Source organism: Varroa destructor, unplaced genomic scaffold, assembly GCF_002443255.2.
Source record: "Varroa destructor unplaced genomic scaffold, Vdes_3.0 BEIS01000004.1, whole genome shotgun sequence".
NCBI lineage: Eukaryota > Metazoa > Arthropoda > Arachnida > Mesostigmata > Varroidae > Varroa > Varroa destructor.
Genome location: NW_019211457.1, coordinates 36,074,937 through 36,096,037, shown reverse-complemented (window position 1 = coordinate 36,096,037; position 21,101 = coordinate 36,074,937). Strand labels below are relative to the sequence as shown.

At 41.9% G+C, this 21,101-nt stretch overlaps 1 protein-coding gene and 1 long non-coding RNA gene across 3 annotated transcripts in view; both read right to left on the bottom strand.

The window, feature by feature from the left end:
- Positions 1-17,229, bottom strand: part of LOC147756137 (uncharacterized) — a 63,229-nt gene extending 46,000 nt beyond the window's left edge. The window contains exon 1 of the long non-coding RNA XR_015327064.1: positions 16,138-17,229. This is a non-coding gene — a long non-coding RNA (uncharacterized LOC147756137). The remainder of the gene's footprint in view (positions 1-16,137) is intronic.
- The window catches only part of Ptp69D (Protein tyrosine phosphatase 69D), a 577,123-nt gene that overhangs the window by 248,775 nt on the left and 307,247 nt on the right, over positions 1-21,101 (bottom strand). The gene's annotated exons all lie outside the window — the stretch shown is intronic.

The window sequence follows — 21,101 nt, the reverse complement described above, 5'->3', positions numbered from 1 at the left end:
TGCGTGCACCAAGTTCGATGCAGCAGTAGCGAGAGATCCCACTGACACACGGTCTTCTATCTATGTAAAGTGTCCACTTAGCACCCAGTTCATCCTCTTACTGCTGCAGCTAAGCTGCGCTGGCAGCAGTCAACTCGACGCTCCCGGAGTTACCACTACATCTGCTCAGTATCCTTGTATCGTAAAGAACTCATCGGTGGTTCTCCTTCTTGGCTTTAGCGCGGTGTCCCCCTCCCGTTTCTCCCCACAGTTTGTATGCACTCCTCCTCCCAACCAATCGGCCTCAGGAAAGATAGGGTGGTTATCTGAGGACTATGGGTTATCATTTTCATTTCCCGCTTTAGCTATCAAACTTTCCAACTCCCTGTCTCTCCTCACCACTACCAACAATTTCGCGCAAAACGATACAGCCACTCATACCTTGTCAAGTACACAACTGGCTGTTATCAAGTCATTGCCGTGTAAATGGACATTGTTCTTTGTAGATCTCTAAAACTCTACATAGCAGTAGTAATTAGCTAAGGACATTGAAGGAAAGAAAGTTCCAGTTATATGTAAACAGCGTGTTGACCGCCTATTGTCTCCTTAAGCGTCAGGTGATGGCAGAGAGGTGTCAAAATTGCCGTTGTTACTGCTTTATTACATCATTTGATCGAGTCACCGACTTTAAGGATCATCTGTGTTCCATATCTCATATTACTTATTGTCATTGGTGCTATCTCACCGAGCGAAGCCGAGATGGCCTAAGCGAGCATATCCCTTCTGTTTCCTCGTATTGGTGTTCCCTACCTGTGTTATTAGATGTTTGTTCTCTGTAACCTTCATTGCAGCCCTGACAAAAACCTACTTATGGCTTTATGGCACAGCAGGAACAAACAGTCCCAAAATATAGTGCTCGTCCACCTAACTCTATCACGCGTATCTATGTGCGGATATGGACGGTAATGGAGCTAACAACGTCGTTTCCGACGGATACCGAAAAGAAGGTAAAAACAGGCAGACGGATGATGCGCATATTGCCGACGTGTCGCTTAGCGGAATAGCAGCAGCGGCAATGGCAATGGATAATCACGCCGGTTGCTGGACAACTAACCATCCCTGGCGACCATAGTATAAACACGCACTCATATTATTTCCGTGTTCGCCTCGTTCTCGCGAGCCGAGGAGTGCAACGTTGTTGTTCTGCTCAAGCGGCTCCGCCCCTTCGTCGCCCCGATTATGTCCCCACAGAATTACCATTCAAGATTCAGGAGGCGGACGGCAGAGAAATCTCTATGGAACTGCGTGAGACTTACAAAGAGTAGCCGGGAAAGGACTGAAGTGGGAGCGGGATATTGCGAACCGCGTCGCAGTGAAAGACGACGCTTGACAAAATTAAATTTATGGGAATTTTCTCCCCTCGTATTTGAAGCAGAACCTCCCCCTTTCGCTACACCCCTTAAACAGTCGCTGCGTTGTCCCGCAGCTTAGTCTCTTATCGACTCCCTGACGCGAGTTTCCAGCATCGGCGGAATTGTTGAGCAGAACAGCCGAACGAACGGCGCTGCCTAGGACAGCAAGGAGTTCACGGCAAGTCTTTTCTATAGGAAAGAAGCTCGAAGGCATTCCCAGTTTAGCTACATCACCCTATCCATCTTACCATCAAATCGATTAGTGATATGTGGAGCAAATTCCTCACAATGGAAAGTCGCATTAGTGGTTACTCTCACATGAGTTCAACGGGATTCGTATTTTACTTGCGTCTAGGGTGAGGAATTCGTGCATTCATGTAACGAACGAGAGAACCTGTGATTGTATGACGCGTTTAGCTAACTATATCTATGGAGATTTATCCTCGGAAGTGCTTTATGGACTACCTTGATATGAACCTATCATTAGATCACGGTCGAATATCGAGGAACGGAAGAGGTGCACGCTTTGAGAATATCTTCCCTGTTCATGCTGTATCAACTACATGATAAGATGCGTCTCCATTCGTATTTCTTCGTTTCACTAAAACCGTTTGATTATAGAAATAATGCGCCCAGACATATTTACACATATGCGTATAGAAAGCCTGCCCTTTAACCAAATCTAACAACGTAAATTACCGAGAAATTTCTTTCTTCTAACCCACACTTAAGTCCATTCGAAAATTCTCTGTAAAGACAGAACTCGTAATCGTTTCATAGTAGCCATGTATTAATAAAGGGAACAGCTCTAAGAAAGACGTTACTCCTTCAGCAATCTCGTTACAATCTTCACTAGAATAGAGTATCTATTTGTACAATCTTCTGTTGGTTGTTAGAGCACTGGAATGAATTCTCTTTAGTTTACTGTCTAGCTATGAATGAACTTAAAGAGTAACTTTTACGTTCATACTTGAACTTTCTCTGTGGTAAATATCTCGCTGAACATAAGATGCTCTTTGACTAATAACCGCTTGAGTTTATTATGATGTTTCTATCAGAAACGTACTCTGTAGTAAATCCTGAACGCTGTGGTATAATTTTAACTTGTGCTCTAATGGCTTTACAGTCTAGCGCAGTTGTTCATATATATATATACACGCACCATACGCCTACATAAGCATGGTAACTAAGCAAGAAACGGACCAAGCACTTGTCCGAAGAGAATGAATTGATATCACTTAGAGGTTCGGGTTTTTGCCGTTGAGTGCGTAACAAAGCTATACGCCCTATCCTGTTTGTTTGTTTGCAATTTAAAAATAAGCCATACGAAAACCTCGATCAATTGATTGCTCAAACAATTAGCTCCGATATGTTTTTGTTAGGGCACCCTGCCCGGAGACTTCCTTGTGGCAACGGATCGCCTTTTATTCAGGAACCTAACAACTTCGCTTTACCATCGGCTGCCACCAGCTCTATCGTCCACATCAAATCGTGTCTCACACGAGACGTCTGAATTGAAATTTTAATAATAATAATACATATGAATGCAGTAGTCATTTGGTTGACAGTTATCGGCGGATGTTGATCCCCACACATTATATCAATAACAATGGTTAATGTTGAATAGCGCCTAGCTAGCACATGTGACAGTGAATATCAGTCACGTGGCGCTTGTGCTGAAAAAAAGTTGAAAGTTTCCGCGTTTTTTATAACGCTACGCTGAATTTGACAACGATTGAAGTCGCATTCGCCTTGGTAGAACAACGTATGCATTCGCAGAGCGTACAAGAAATTTCGGCCGTCTCTACGTCGGGTCGATGGCGTAGCGATACGAATATAGTTGTAATAGGAGTGGTCATAGATGACAATAGTAGCCACTCGATCGATGGTTATACACAAAATACGTAACTATGTGGGCGGCAGATGTCGTCAATCCTAGTAGACAGTTACTGGGCATAAACAACAAGCTAGTAGGCCGATAGCTCCTCAATATTGTACGTGCCCTGCCTTTGCGACACATAAATGAAGGTCATGCTTATTAGATGAATAAACAGCCACACGATTGAGCTTCGTTATTTGAAAACATCTAGAGAAGGGGTAATTTCGTCATGGGATGAATAGAGCTCTTGCAGCAGCTATGTTAGCAGTTCTCGATTTGTTGGATTTTCCGATTGGAGAGAGACGTCGTATTGTTCTTCGTAGGCAACGAATTAGTCAACGTCAGTCGACGAAATTCATGATCAGAGGCAGAGGAGCACAGTCAATGGCTCGGATTAAATCCATACAGGTGGTATGTCTCTAAATTACAAATTAGATTTCGCCATCGTATGCAGAAATCGGAACCCCATAAAACAGAACTTTACGTGTGTAATTCTGGCATCTGATCTGCTGGCAGTTCGCGCGGCAAAAGTATATTCAAATTTGTGGGTGTTGTTAGGTGCATATGTCTAACTTAGGCCTACCTGTGTTTTTATGCCTATTTCTGCCTAAAATTAGTTAAATGCCTTTGTTAAGGTAAAGAAATGTTTACTGTTATGGAGTGAGTTTAATAAAGATTCGGGCATTAGGCCGTGCTTTTAACTACTTCGATTATTTCGATTATATATTTGCAGTGTGATGAGAAACATTTTGTCATCCTGTCATAAAAGGAAGCCTCCCTAAGACCTAACGCTAATTGTTGCCCACGCACTATCAATCTAATTAGTCAGAAAACAGGACAGAGCTACGAAAAGGAAAAGTTAAGTGTTAAACCCGGCGTTTATTTAAGGCTTGCGTGACCATGATTGCTCCTAGCAGTTCGCTTCATATGTCCTCTGTCTCCGGCCAATGGGTGGGGTTGCTTTACTAGTGTCAACTTCTTGCTTCACATGAACAGAACTTCACATACATAAGTGCATATTTCATCAGCTTACCGCGAGTGACTTTGTTCGGTGCATAACTTTTTGCCACGAAGCCTGAAAAGGCTTTGCTGAGGGTAAACCAGGTAATAGGTCCTTGCCCGACCTATCCAATAAATTATGCAGTTGAAAGTAATTAAATAAGCGCGTCCACTTTTTTTTTCAAAGATTGTCGTTTTAGCACACGTATCTCTTTTCTAGTAGTCTGATAGAAGCTGGTGACTGCAATCTCCTAATGGTTTACGAGCCTCATGGAGACATTGAGAAGTTAGTTTCGCCTTTTTTAAACTGTTAAATGAAATCTGTTAACGGATGTCTATTTCTGAATATAAAATATGTTATAAATTTAACCAGAGTTAATTCCAAACGCTACCGGTTCCAAACTAGGGCGCTGATTCATGATGCTAATAAGTAAGCTATATTATATTTCTTGATTGATGTAATTCTGAGACCTGATTCGTATACAGGCAAAATGTTAGGCAGCGGCTAGTAGTAAACTTTAAAATGTATCGAAAATAATCCCCAGAGTCCTCACGTAGTAGCTGACGCGCAAAATGTGGTGGGGTAACTTCTGATATGTACTGACTGGAAGTGTCATATTCACACTGGTTAAATGGAACTGCGTGTCTCATAATTATTCGTTTAATAACTCAAAAACGTTATTGAGTCACAGCTAGGGATCCGTTATCGCCCCTACGGCCGTAGCGGCGATTCATTACATGCATTCTTATTATTCAACGGTTACAGACAATGAACGTATGGTGAAAAATAATTGTCGGCGAAGTTAAAGTAAAGACATCCTTTTAATTTGCTTTAAGCAGGTTGGTTCAGCGTATTATTGGTTATTTCTTCGAAAATCGTACGAAGCGCCTCCTTCAAAAATATCCATGTGCATTCCCGCAGATAAAAGTATCGAGTGGTTGTTCACCCACCCGGAAAAAGATACACACTTCGCCACGAATTCGGCCTCAGCATTGGAGTCACAAGTCAGTAGCAGCATGATGAGCAGAAACATCACTATAGCATGCTTGCGGCGCAGGCTCCTCTGAAGCCAAACCTGATGACCCCTCGTTCTAGAGCTGGATCACGATAAGCGTACGGTTGCATTAGCATACAGCCGTTGTTTGCTGCTTCCTCGTCTGCTGGCGCGACCGCCCACGCGGAACATTGGAACACATTTACGAAGCGAACATAGACCGGAAGGAGATGGGGAGGCGATGGCAATGCATCCGACTGAGGTCTATTTGTACCACGGCAAGTCGGCGCGGCTAACACACGAGATCAAATCATATATCTATGAGAGGAAAGAATGCCCTGCCCATGATGTGTTCGTTGGCCTAACCACTCTCGGACAGACCTGTCAGGTCTGCTCCACTCTGGCCTGGACTGCTTACATGTCTGATTCTCGTTTTCATTCACGGTTTGCTAGCCAGAGCTTCTGCGGCTGTCGCACACCGAGAATATAAATGACTCTGCCAGTAACGACCCTCTCGCTTGGCTTTTTTGACAAGATTCAGCGACACTGGGGCCGAGGCACTGATTCGATTTGTGTGAACTTGAGCGGCTTTAGCGAGAGAAAGAAGAAATAGTGCCGCGGATGATGATGACACTACAACACAACACTGTCGATCTGAGAGATCAGACGTTGGGTTGAAATGCCCGGAGGCGAACCCACACAGGATGCTATTCCACCGCGTACTTCCGTAGAATCTATCGCTAAAACTGAATATCACGTAACTATCGACCATACGATATTACACAGCAAACACACAGCTATGGAAAAAAGGTCTTTTTTGTTTAGTCTCACGTAGCAAACGTAACTTGCCTTCGTGATTTGCATAGCAGCGGGCATGCTTCATACGTGAATTATAGACACTCACTTTAATTTGAACTATCCAAGGAGTATTGGCAATTTGTGTGGAAAAAAAGTTACTGCATCTTGGTTAGACCTTGTTTTGTCATTATAATATGGCCACAGCTTCGTGTTTATTATTATGTTTTAAATACATGAAAATAATTCTCTGGTTCCGACCCGTTCACCACAGTGCCTCTGCTTCTGATAAGATGAATGTGCCTGTCACAACCACTTAACGGAGAAATCGGTGCAGTAGGTTTGCCAATAGTATGTTAGAGGCAAAAAATATGGAGTGTCCTGCGTATGTCCATTCCTATTTTCGTCTAAAACTGTTAATCGGATTCCACTTAAAAAAAAACTGATTCCCTTTATATCTTTTTTGTCATCCTGTGTAGTCAAACCGTCAAGCTTGGTTGTTCTTAAGATAGTCAAAAATCGTTTCCTTCGCAAGGCCAGACTGGTCAGAGTAAGATAACTATAATAGTAATACTGATTGAAATAGAAACGTTAACGCTGTAGGACTCTCAAGACTTGCAGATTACTACAGCTTTCTTGTACGACTATCAGTGTTTCTACTGGTGAGATTCCAACAGGCGCTCTAAGGGGCAGCCGGCAAGGCCACCACGAGAATGCCTACTTCACGATTCATAGGCCCTGAGGAATTCCCAAAAATTCTGCCAAGATTAGATCTGCCAAGTAACTTGCCTTGGTGACTGTGTAGCTGTTTGGCGACAAGTCATATCACGATTGCACAGGTCGGGAATCCTCAATCACTATCATGACCTTTTTAGTACACTGCTTTGAACATTATGCATTTGTCCGTTTTTTTCGAAATTCATAAATAAGTCTTACTTCAAAAAAAAAAATGCAAAGTATATCCTTTACGTACGTTTAGAAGGTGCTAACTATCATGCATTGCTATCACACGCTTGGCGATAGCAATCCTTGTAGGAAACGTTAGCTTTGATGATACATTCGGCCTGATGCCTTTGGGGTTAGTAAAGCTATTGACAAGGAGCATTTAAGTGCAACTTTAGATGGTAAATATTCGACAAACCTGCCACGAATTTTGTTCGTGCGTGAGTTGACTGGCAATAAACTAGTAAGGAAAGAATTTTAGATACATTTCTTTTTACTCTTACTATGATAGGCATGTGCATCACGAAAACGAACGCTGCACACATTTCGTAAAAATAATCCAGCTAGAAATGCCTTGGCAGATAAAAGTAGACCAGCCCTGTTGTTAAGCGTACGAATGTAACGCTTTCGGGTGGGATTCTGTATTCAGGTTGCTTCTGTGTGTAGGAAAAGGAAGTAGATACTAGGAGCATTAGCGCGCCACAACAGAAACTAAAACTGCCAATTCTTCCTCTGGACAGAAAATAGACCAGCAGGACGGAAACGAGCAGTAGCAGAGGGCAATGAGTGAGTACTCGGAGGAGCCTTCTCTGGCCGACCTGAGCTACACACGTGGCATCCTCAGCGCAGTCCTCCAAATATAGGCGTTAGTCTATCTGAGGTCGTTCACTGCATGGCAATGAACAACAAGAATGATATAACAGAATGGTAGCATCAGTTGTAAGGCTTTCTGTTATCCATGAATACTTATAAGTGAATGCATGTACGTATGTTTGTGAATAACAGGACAACTAATGCTGTGCCGGCCAAAATGACGACGTCGTACACAGGAACTATTCATCCTTGTACTGCGACGTGACTAGAAAGGAGTGCAAGCGCGAGCGTCCGCTTGAAGAATAAGCGAAGACTAGGCCTATCATTATTCCGATAGGCCAAAGTGAGTTTCGTTCGATTTCGTCCTTCGGGAACTGGACAGGTACGACAACGGAAGTTCCGTGGTGTCGAACGCTACGGTAAACACATAATTGCCACATCAGAACCGATTTCAAGACATCTACTATTGAAAACTTCACAGAGCTCTTTTTTTTTGCTACGATATGCATTGCGTAGGAAATAGATCGTTTTTCTTCAACTAAGTGTATACGCTATTCTAGATTGAGCACACATTTGTGGTCTGTACTCCTTTAGCTCTTTTGGCTGGAGGCGTGTCACTTAGGTGGAAGACGTAATCCTCGGAGATGCATTATACCACCGCGAGGTGAGTGCAAGGAGCAGACACAAATGCATTTTTCAATGTAATTATATCCCTCCCGTCTTGTGCAGTACCCCATTTTGCTTTGCCGTGTGACGATTGCCGTTGTAACTCTCGCTACTTTCCGTAACCGCTCCGGTGAAATCCGTAAGGTCTGTCTGCGAGCGTATACGTGTGCCGATTCATGTCTGTAAGGTACGGATCTTGTCGTCTACAGATCGTCGAGACTACAGCTTTACGTTGGCAATAAACGGCTTGTAAAGCTATCTGGCAACTCGACTCGCTTCTACCGGTAGATCTCTATTTGCCATCTACAACGCTGTCGAGTCTGCCGGCTTGTATCCCCCCCCCCTGTTGAGCCTTTCCGTTCTGGTTGCGGGTACGGGACAAACCGCTCGCTGATCCCGGCGCAAGCGCCGCGTTGTTCGAAAGCCGTTGAGTGAGCCGCCTGCCAGTGCTTGCTGTAGGGACCTATTGAGGCGGTAACACGGCGCAAAGCTGATAGCACAATGTCAGCTCTTCGTTCCCCGACGTCGTCGTCGTAGGGATTCACTCCGTAGAAAAGGTTTCGCTGTAGTCGTATGCCCCTAGCGGCCGTACGTCAGCCAATTTCCAGCAGTAGCAACTGCTGCACAAATAGCACGCTAGCAGCGACTAATAAAAATAAATGCTTTGACTTTTACGTCCGCTATTGCCGGTAGACATTGTTTAAGAAAGTTATACTACAGTAAGCCTGTTGCTACTGTATACATGAATATCGTATGTATATGTTTTCACTGTACTCTTGTCATTTAGGCATTATCTACGCGCTAATCAGTATGCTTGGCCTGACTTTTGCGCCGAAAATTTATGTAGACTTGTCATCCAGCGGCGTGGCTCTCATACGTCATCCTGAGCTTAATGAGACTAAGAAGGTATATGCTTTTTGAAATTTATGGAACGCAGACTACAAAACATCTACTTATTTATACTATCGATTTGTACTCGAACCTTGCACCTTCTTACTATGCGATGACAGTCCTGTACGATTTAATATAGCAACAGCTTTGACCATCAACGTAAATTATAACTTTTACATCGTTGAAGTAAATGAAGTCTGTGTAAGACTTCTATGACGTACATATCTTTACCGTATGTTGCACTGTTCGTGACTAGTTGAATTCGTGAGATATTGTCACTTCGATAGGTCATAATTTAACGGGTTTCAGACCCAGGCTCTAATCAATAATTATGGATAGCGTATAGCTATTTCCCTAGATACTTAGTAGATCTCCCGGCAGACATCGAGTAGACAAAGCGGCTATTTTCACATAGTTGTGGTCGGTCTCGATGCCGGTCGTGATCCCCGTGATGGGTCTGCCTACTTGCCAGTGTGAGTGACTCGTCATATCGGTTAATAAAAACCCAAAGCACATGCATGGCTTGCACAACTCAATTAAGTTAGCTGGGTGCTGACAATGCGCGGTTTCTGCGTTCATAGCAGTGAACTATAGAGGTCCCTATGCAAATAATCTTAATATTACTGTAACCTGAAAATGTTCTGTGGTGTCGTTTAGGGAGGAGGTGCCTAAAAAGTTTGTTGTGACGCTGAGTCGAATGTGAAGACACTATAGAAAATTGTTGATGTTTTGATTCATCAAATGAGTCTTTTTTCCACTTTATGAGCATAACGAAACACTTGATTATACCTACATCAATTTATATTTCATCGAAATGTCTTGGTTTGGGATTGCAGATTAGTCAGCGATAAGTGTAAGCGCCTCCGTGCCCTATTGAACTTCGGGACACTTAAGGTGATCTAGGCTGCAGATACCTTTTGCTTTGCGCTGAAAGGTCTCCGTATAGAAGGAATTGTCGTTTACTGCATTGAGGGGTGATCACAGTGCAACAGGCAGTAAGGCAATAATAATACGTTTTTTTTTCTGATATTGCCGGACAAGCTAAGCATCAAAATCAGTGTTCAGAAATAAAGCAATAAAGTGACAATGTTCACTGCACAAAAAAAAATGACAGTAAATGAGCCGGTACTTACGAGTGACAGTTTATGCCTCAAAAACTGCTACAGTGGTGGTTTAACAGATAGCATAGATGTTAACTTTGATCTATCTGACGTATTGCGCGCAAATACACAGAAGGTTCGGGCTTTTCAATGTGAACTTATCAGAAAAGCTCTTATTGTTAGTTAGCGGGGTAACGTTTCTAATAGAAATAAGAAGAATGTACAAGCATAGCTGTTGTTAAGCTGGAGTCAAATGGAAAGAAGAAATCCAAGAAGGAATATGCTGAACGGTCTATTGCCGCTTATTTCCAGATCCTTTAATTGTGCTTCTTCTGGAGGAAAGCTAAGGGACTATCTTGCGGTACTTGTTGACAAAAGTTGTTGCTTTAAGGTTAGGGACGAGCGTAAGCGAGTAGGTATTTTTGTCAATCTGTCTGAGATAAAGTCTGAGATAGCAATTTCGGCCTCATGTGAACCTTTTTATCAGCGACGCTGCAGCCGAAGTGAGTATGCACCGGTCGATTTCTTGAAACATGTGATTATCTAACAGAGACAAAGGCGAACATATATAATAATCCCAAACATCTCATTTCTACGTTTGTTAAATGTGCTGCTATCGACGTTGCATGCCCTCAGAATTTAGCCTTCAATGTTTATCAGCTGAAGGCTGTAGTGTGGAATTGTAGAGAATATCACTGATAGGGAAACATGATATATAAAGTAAAGCTTCCGACGACATAGAGTCAATACTTTTAATTGCGACCGTTTGCGAAGTAATGGCATAAATCGTGTGGCAGACTATCCCTAGAGAAGCCTAACGAAAATGCATAGTTTTATATAAAGTAGAGGGCATTCAACTATCTCATTGACAACTTCACCTTGTGATCTCAATTGCGCTTCGGATCAACGTGGGGCGACATGGTGGATATCATATATATATATATATATATATATATATCGAATTTAAGAGCATATTTCAAAATGATACCTTGGTTCTGCTGGATCGATAGAAACTCATTATGTGGCTCCAAGTTTTATTTCCTTAGTAGACTATTTATGGCGGAAGCCAACAGTGTTTTTTATTGGAAAAGGTATGTTGAATATCTAGGACGATTTTTACTGAAGCTAGATCTGTTCCGAGATTTATGTTGAAAATTGTTTCTCTCATTTGTTTTTTTTTAAAAAAAACTGAGAATTTGGCTGAGCTTCAGTTAATACAAACGTCATGGTAATACTTTTTAGCGATAATAGAACCATTCGTGCTAAAATATAATTTTTCTATAGTGAAAAGAGATGGAAAAAAGAATCTAGATCTTTGATTTATGACCTGAATCTTACAGCCTGAATTTTACCTGTTTTTAGGTCTGGACTCGTCTGAAGCTGTATCTAGACTATTGTGCCTGGGAACAAATGGTCTCTCAAAATGGTCCATGTGATATTTCTAGGTTTTAAGTAGATTTTTAAATGCGATTCGGCGATGCCTGATGTGCTGTTGTTCCGCTCACTGTCATAAGCTGCCTTAAAAGAGGGATATCCTCAAGATTTTATTGTTAAAATCTTTCTGCAGCAGTATTAGGACTACTTGTAACTGCTTGATTTCATATTTCGGAAAGCGTGGCGCACGTTATCCTGTACTCGACTGCTGTTTTCTAAAGTGTGAAACACGATCGGAAGAGCCACAAACCTGGTCAGGGGAAACCGATCTTAAGCCGGCAAAGACAGGACGGTTTTACCGATACGCGCCGGACCCGCTAATAGGTTTAAGCAGGGCGTATAGTTAAGATACACACAAAGTCGCAGTCGAATATTATGCCTTACGCTTACTAATGTAGATTTTGATTGGAACAATTTAGGCTATGAAGGCATGGAATGCAAATATTGCAACTTCTGTATTTGGGTCTGTAGAAGCGACTTTATCTGTTTACCTTTAGGAAAACCTTTAAAGCCTTGTAGTCTACCATGAGGCTTAATCTATGATTTCGCTATTTTAAGCTCTTTCGAGATACTGAAGTTATTTATGCCAACATTTCGCTGAGGATGACATCTGAAGATAGGCGCAGATTATTAAGTTTCGATATGGCGGGATTCATCCGATACTAATAGAAATAATTATACGACCTTCGCTGGAATTCAAGTACATCTGTAATGGCTGGTATCACGGAGCTGAAGCCCGATTTTATCTCCAATGTAATTTTTAGTTGCGTAGAAGGTAAGAGCATATTATTTGAGATAAGGTTGTTCCATTACTAGTACTTCATCATCTATTTTCGAGGTGTAATTACAAAAAGATATTGCTTTTACATACTTATGTTGGCAAAGCTGAATTTGGTTTTCTTCAGTTCATATGGGAATAAGGCAAAAAATAGATTTTAGGATTATGACCAGGAGTTTAATAGTATCATAACCGAAAATAGCGCATCGTTACACCCAAAACCCGATAAAAAAATCTACCACGAATACACGCGACTGTTGGTTGTTACATTTGGCCACTATTATTCTTCGTTGCACCGCATTTATAGTTTGAGTTTTTTGTTTTCTTAAGTTTTTCTATGCATCATTTCCCCTAGGTCGCTACATGCTTGCATTGCGGTGCAAACACCAAATACATCGGTTCGTCCTTGATTTGAAACATATTAGTAAGTTAACGACACGAAAACTGCATGTGTAAAAAAAAAGTAGTGCTACGTACAACGAAAGTCACGGATCGAAAGCTCTCTGGGTCGTCAATGCATATAGAGCTTACTAAATCAGCGAAGTGCTGCCTTCCCTAACGCTCATCGACCCACTAATAGAATGCTCCATCCGTCGCACGAAGTGTTGGCAGTTACAGTTAGCGATGGTCGGTTTTGCCGTGCAACCAGTGTTACAACAGCAGAGTCATCACCGGCAGCAGCAGCAGTAACGACAGTCGCAAAAGGTTGGAGTAAATCGAGGTAGTCATGGTAGTGGTGTACCGTAAGAGAGGAAAGGTCCAGGTTAACTGGAAGTAGACAGACCCATACGCGGATAGCTGACTGAGTCTCAATAAATGCGTAAATATTAGGGTTTGACTGCGTTCGCGCATCAGTCATGCCACGCCGACCGAAACGATGAACTGACCAATACCGACTACAATACGAGTAGGCACCGCATAGAACTTCAGTAGCGGATAAGGCCGGCCGGCCGGCCAGTCAACCTGTATTTTTGCATGCGCCACTATTATCATATCTCGATACAGCAGAACCCAACGCTTCACATGGCCCTCCCACGCGGACCAAGCGCATCACGTGACTTGCTGAGCCGTCTCCTCCTGGCGCTTTCTGGGAAATGGAATAGATGAAGGGGCAACAAACAGATAGGCGGATAGCAGCAGCCCTTGTAGCACTCCACAAGCGTGTGTCAATCTAGTAGATACTCAATATGCCCTTAGGCTTTGTATGCCCTTGTATACTGTAATTTTATCCACATATTTTCCATGGAAATCCTGGGGCTGCCTCAAAATCGAACATTAGTAATTCGATTATACCACTAAGGGGAATTCATTAAGCACGTCATCATTTTTATAGTCAAGCTCGGGACTTATATGGGGAAATGTATAGGCGAAATCTATGAAAATATCATTGGTAAAAGCTGGTTTCACTCTTCAGTCTCACCAAGAGTAGTTGCCAGTTTTAGATGTTTAGAAAACGTTCTGTCGCGCTCCAACACAGCGACGTGTACCAGTCAGTATTAATTATCACAAGTACTGTGGGATGCAATTTAATCATAGATAAGAGAACTAACGATAGATAGCATAAATTCACCTTACTCTCCCTTCATTTTAATCATGACTAGCTCTTCCCTCCGGAAACGAATGTTGAAGACCTAAGGACCTTGATGGTCCTTAGCATACCCATCTAGAAATAAATATATTTAGATTTCTGAGCAAGTCTTATCCACTTTGTCATTGAGGGTGTTCTGCGGTCGCTAAATTGTACTACAGTCGACCATTTGATATCGGTACGGACAATATCGGTGTGACGCTTTGGGGCTTTCAACCCCGTTGTTGAAGCACAAACCATGTTGATCGATATCGACACCTACAGGTAGATACTAATGAAGTTTGCATACTGAGTGTTTTGAAACCCAGCTATCATACATGGACTTTATACAAACTGTTATAGCTTTGCTCATGCCATTGAAACTATTCGGCGAGTTGTTCAGTTTATTCTAATATTTACTACATTTTCCTCTCTTACCACTTTACAAGCAGCCCTTCAAATGGTCAAAATACTTTGCCCCATTTTGTTTATATATATGAGTCTCAACAAAGACTATAGGGTCACTAGCATCGAACCTGACTTAAAAGCGGAGGTACCCCTTTTCCGAAGAGCTCGTTTCCGACCATTGACAGAATGTCATTTAACACTGTCACTCAGCACACTTAAACAGCCAATCAGTACACAAAGCAGAACTCGATTAATTTATCTCTATCCCTATTACTTTAAATAAAGGATATTATTATGTAATTAAAATATTATTAGGGTAGAATGTTCTATGATCACGTTGACACATTCATTTCGACCTATTATAAAAAGCTTCAAATACGTGCCCTTCATCGAAATTAGCTGCATCCGATACACGCAATACGTGTAACCCGACTATCCAAGTTTTAACGGATATAACGTCATTCATCTCTGCGCCCAGCATCAAATGGAATACCTAAAAAGAAAGTCGTGAATACGTGCGCGTTCATTTCAGCCCATCCACGGTATATCCATTGTTCATAATTTTACACAGGGCTCGCGTAATTTGAATGCTGGTCGTGCCCCTGTGAGAAACAACCGATTCTCAAAAAGTGGCGAGATGTCATTGTCACTGACGTTTTTGGACAATGGCACGTTCGATAGCTGTCCTTGTAGACACTAACCGTCACGGTCGCTATTATCAATATCATCATTACGATCATTATCAGGTACCAACTTGTAGAAGCAGTACCAATAAGTTCCACAGAGGCTGCTATGCCTGACGCGGTGGCAAAACTGGGCTGACAAAAACACTCGGTCACTCATCATTTGCTGTGATTGACTACCTCTGGATGACTCAGGCTTCATTACAATATGCTAAAAGAAACCAAATAGACGCCCCTATCGACGCGTCCGGCGATAGGACACGTTACCGCAATATGCTGTCGCTACTACTGTTACCACCGAACGTAGGATGCAATTGATACTAGTCATCAATACACAGCATAGACAACTGAAAGCGATAGAGGAATGCAAAGAGAACTAATTAGGGCAAAAAAATAGGCAAACTTAAGATCCACGCAGAGTTTACTGGACATAATAGCACGTGTTGATGGACGTGATGTTGGTACAGAGAGCGCGTCTCGCGCGATCAATACGGAGAGAGAGGGGCTTGCGGGAGAGGGAAAGAATTCAGGAAAAGCTAATATTGTACATATTATGTGTGCTTGAAACATATTTACAATGTATCCAAGGCTAGGTGGCAATAACGAGGCTTTTTGATGAGAGGAATCCGTCTCTTTCGACTTTAGACGAGGCCAACATTATAATGATTGTATGTTTACACAGAGAGACTCGTAGGCTCTATAAAATGAAAAAAAAAAACTTAGAATACGATTTTCAGAGCCCCCTGAATATCGCGTTTTCAGATTAGCCTAACACAAACGTATAATGGACGTAAGCGTTCAATGAAGCGCAAATCTTCACTAGGTGGTAGCTTTCAAATACGCTGATTAACGTCCGCATAACTGACACACCCGCACGCTGGGGCTTTTCTCATGCAACACTAAAATCGGTAACGAATCCATTCCATAACTTCAACTTCACATTGAAATCTTAAACACACACTTGCGTAGGATGATGTAGTGGGTTATTTAGCTTCTCTGTTTTCATTCAGCTTACCTTTTCAAGCCGCCTTCAATGTCCACTAGTCATGTACAGGGTATCCTCCAGTCGCAAGCTCTTCTCTAGAAGAATGTGATCAACCAATTGACTGTAAATCAGCTAAGTTTCTCTCTATCCACAAGTCGAAGCTAGTATCAACGGAGCCTGCCCGATAACAATAACTAAGTGTGCACCTTCATAACAGTGTCACTAGCATCATCACAAGCCACCTATTTCTTCAGAGGGCCGTCTCTTTCGATTTTTTTAAGGATCACAACAAAGCTCGTTCGATATCTGCTGATTCGTTCGATAAGAGCGGTCAGATAATCTCGATTAAGCTGATATCTATTGCGAGCTGTTCGTGCGTGATGTATTATCTCTCAAACGAGATACAAAGCTTTAAGTAGACTTTCTTTCTTCTTTAAGCGATCATTAGCTTTGACAAACTTCAATATATCACTGCGCTTTCGCTAGCAACTGCTTGAACACGGTCTTCTTGATCTTCTTTTTTGTCGTTGCTTTGTTCACTCTGTTCTCGATAAGCACGAAACGAACCGGTGCTAATGGCTCTACATCAGCGAAACTTTACCAACTGCCAAAATCTGGCGCCACCCTTCTTCACAAAGCCCCCTACAAGTTTCTTTATCACCACCTCGTGTCGCACTATTTTGCTTCTTGTTGATCAGAGATGATATCCGCAGATAGATAGGAAAAAAGAAACGTGGTCTTCGCTTACGACGCCAGTTGTCAGAAATCAGTCGTCACCACTTTGCCGTTCTTCCGTATGTAACGGCAGTGGAATAGGAGTGAACGCAGCTTCTCACGTTCTCTAATTGTTTGCGACATTTTGCCTTTCTGCCTACTGCCACGGTTGTCAGCCTTTCGTGGCAGCACTTAGAAAGGCAAGTGACAGATTGTTCAGAAGCCAGTTGTTTTCTCACTGACTAGGAAAGAAAGTCTAGGGGCAATCTTAATGTACTATCGCGTAAAGAGGCAGCGCACGAGCATACAGGCAGTGTGGCAAAGTCAGAGCATTGAACATACGAGACCCGGCTAACACTTCGACGACATGGAGCAGAATGAGCATCGACTCGAAGCGCGCTCTACTATGACCGAAACGCGAGGCCATCGGGGCCTCGCGTTTCGGTCGTTGATGGTGGCGCCGGCTAGCGGATGGACTGTCAAACTTGCGACGCCCTCTAGGGAAAGGATACAGTCCTGGGATGGGGAAGTTGGTTAATTTGGAAACGGGTGGGGGTAATTTTGGTTGCCCAGCGTGGGGCAGGGGTATCAATAAAGAAAAAACGAGGATACGAAAGTCAAACTAGCGAGCCCATTTTATACTGCACTAATTTTAATAAAAAAAAACACTGTACTTTTTGTTATAAAAATGCGGTTGTAGATATATAAGCGCGATGACTGGTACCTAAGATAGCGCGCGGAAAACTATAACTACTTAACTACTAATTGTTAGTACTACTGTTATTAACTAAGCTAACCATTACGTGTAGGCATTTGCACTCTCTTCTAAATATGGTTGGAGCAGTAGATATGCTGCCCCTCATATTAGTATACTATACATAACCCTCGGATTGGTTAACAAGTAATTTTGGAAACGTCCGGTCTTCGTTACTCGTTAATCTTGTTTAGCCGTCTCATTTGAAGCTTGTTGAACTCTATCTACACCTCGTCGACATTTGTTAATGGCTATTGTTTATGCTTTCAGCTTGTGTAACCGAAAAACTGGGTATTTTACACGATCGGCTCCACTTTTCTCGCTGGAAAAATGCAGTTGAGATTACGAGACAACTGAACAAAAGATCAACGGCATATGCGCAGAATGCCTGTTTGTCTCCGGTTACGTTTCGGATAACCTCAAGAACCAAACCGAGATAGAGGTTTTATTACAGTAATATTCGGCCTAGTCACCTCGGAAGATTTGGCGAAACCTAAGAGCGGACGTGGTCTACCATACAAGTATGCTTCGGATGTGCAGTGAAACTGATGATGAATCTTGACAGCGACTTAACTGACTGCGTTGGTGAAATTGTGTCATAAAGTTTACAATTCAAAAGGATCCTAAAAGACAAAGGACGCACGATTGTGAGCTTGTCGTATAATAACGCTCAACACCATAAGGTTTTGGCAATCCGGAAAATTTGAAGGACCTTGAATAGAGATCCTTTCATGCGCGGCTTATAACTCAGGCTCTGCTTTATCGAATTACAATAAGAGAGGCTGTGCAGGAGATGATATGGGTCAGATCCGTCCGTCTAGTCCGGTTCAGAGCACAGGCAATTCAGAAAAGCCAGAAGTTTAGAAATGTAGCTAAGAACGAATTGCCTTTATCGTAGGGCGGGGGATTTTTCTATTGCTTGAATGGCGGTAAAAAGAATGACGTAAACTAAATATTTTCTTCATGGATAAGGTTAGTTCTTTTGAAAGGTCAGTATTACTTCAACGAAGCTGAAAAGCGAGATCACCTTTTGACCGCTCTATTAACCGTATGCCCACGCATACGTCTTGCAAGATTCATGCGTAAATTTTCTCTTAAATATATAACGTATTGCCCCTAGTTGACTAAGAGTGTTGATTAAGTGTCTAGAATAAAAATCATATATTTTATCCTATCAAGATAGTCCTTTTTATCAGACATTTTATTTAAGAACACTTTCCAGTACTTTCACTGTGGTACGACGTTTTTTTTTGTACTTTATCCAATGTGACGAGCGATTTTTGCACATTTTTTCATATATATATATTCAAATATTTGTAATGTAAACTTTTAAATGTTCTTTTATAGAATTACTTAAAATTACATATTATTAACAAATTATGAATAAAATATTTATCTTATATAAATAAGTAAAAACATTGAATCTTCATCCAATTAGATGATGAAAATAGCCTCACTATGTTTTCAGGACACGAGGGTGGACAAGAGGGAATTTTCCGAAATGTCGGCGAAGGACACATATATGTAAGATCGACTGCGCATTATTCTTTATTAAGCTTAGCAAACTTTGTTTCTAATCATATTACTGCTGCGTCGGGTAACCCTTTAACCAGCTGTCCATATGAACGAATGTAAGCTGCCCTAAGGTACTTTCTTTCGAATAGTTTTTTTGCATGTGTATTGAAGATTTGATGTTCTGCGCGAGCTGCTACTCGAAACTCATTACGATACGCAGACCCCATTTTTGGGCTTGTCCACGTATTTAGAAATGTTTCAGTATTAATGTCAATTTTCCGTTTCAAGCCTCAATTTTGATGCCAAGAAATGAATGCGTGTGAACGTCAATAGCGGTATATAAGAACATTTTGAGTTGTACATTCGGAATCATGCCAATGTTGCAGTGTACTAATTGGTCACGGTGGTTTTTTACGTGGTGAAGCGTCCGAAGTCTGATCGCATCATCGAACAAGCGCATACCGCTTAAGTCTGTACAGTTCCGCATATACGAGTTTATAAACGATGAGAAGCAAATGTTTGCGTTCGAAATTTACTCCTCAATACCTTCGTATACGCAAGAAAGTGGAGAGCCGTGAAAATAAAACATCGTATCAACATATGTGCTTAAAGGGTGCGCCTCAAACAGCTAAACGCTTACATCGAAGCAGACTATGTGTATGTGTGTGTGTGTGTGTGTGTGTGTGTGTGTGTGTGTGTGTGTGTGCTTTAGCAGCAGGCTGAGCGTTAAATGGCGAATGATATGGCCTAGGTAGGCGCTGTTGGAAAAGATGTACAGTTGATGCACATGACGAGTGTATTACTCCCGTGTCTGTGCCCTCCTACAGCACGTGGCTCCGCTAGCTACCCAGTTCCAACTGCTGAATCGACGGCTTCCGATGGTAAATATTTGTTTCAATCTGCATTTTGGCTAGGCTGATCGCATGTTTAACGCCGAAACCAGCCCGCCGGCTGACTCGGTATAGAATGAGAGCGGCTCTTTACTCGCTTTTTAGTCGCTAACATGCTTCTTGCTTCACAGTCCCAGACGACGACGGTTAAAGCAAATGTGGGGGTTTAAATTAAATTTGTAATAGTAAAAAAGGTCCAAGTTTTCTACTCGGCGAGTGCTGGAATAAATTATAATATTGTTGTTATTTTTCCTCGTTTGGGATAGGAGAAATATTATACGCAATTTGAAACTAAAGTAAACATTTGATATAATCCGTACCGTACATAGTCGTACTTTTCTATGTCTGATAACTAATTATAAGGTTCGGTTTCTATGGTACTTATCAATAACACCTGCTTCAGCTACAAAACTTTTCTTTGGTCCTCATCATTACTGCAGAAACTGAAACTCTCATTAACGAGCAAATATTAACATGAAACAAAAACCATCTCCATAAGCAGAAGCATAAGTTGAAAAAAGATTGCACGTTAATGTTACGACGATGAGTTTACAAATAGACATTTTTTTTTATCATTTGCAGCAAACAAAGATTTGGCTTGAAGTTTCGTACATGAAGATCATGTTTGCATTATCATGAGTGTTATATATATATATATATTAAGGCCTCGCTTTAAGCAGACCATTTTACTTCATCTCATCTGTGTACAACGTTCGCGCGGACGTCGACGAACCCTAACACACAATAGCGAAAGTAGGTTCTTCTTTGTCAGCTGTTCTCAACATGGCTAATCCATATGATCAAATTCTCATCCGTTTTATTACCTCGGTGCCTCCCATCTGTCGTCGATAATGCTATGCCCTCCGCTTTTCCTTTTCGTTCGTCGCTCATCATTTCCTTCCAGCATCTCTTCAATGTCACCCTCGGCTCTTATGTCTTTTTCACATTGAGCGATATAGAGGCTTGTATTCTGCGAATGCACTTACAAAAGATTAGCTGACGCGTGAAGACAGGACATTTTCCTGGTACCACTTACAGCACGCGGAGGGGTAAGCCCCCGCCGTTAAATTAATTAGTATTCAAGTGTTTAATGCAGGCTACTGCGTATTGAAGTAAAGAGG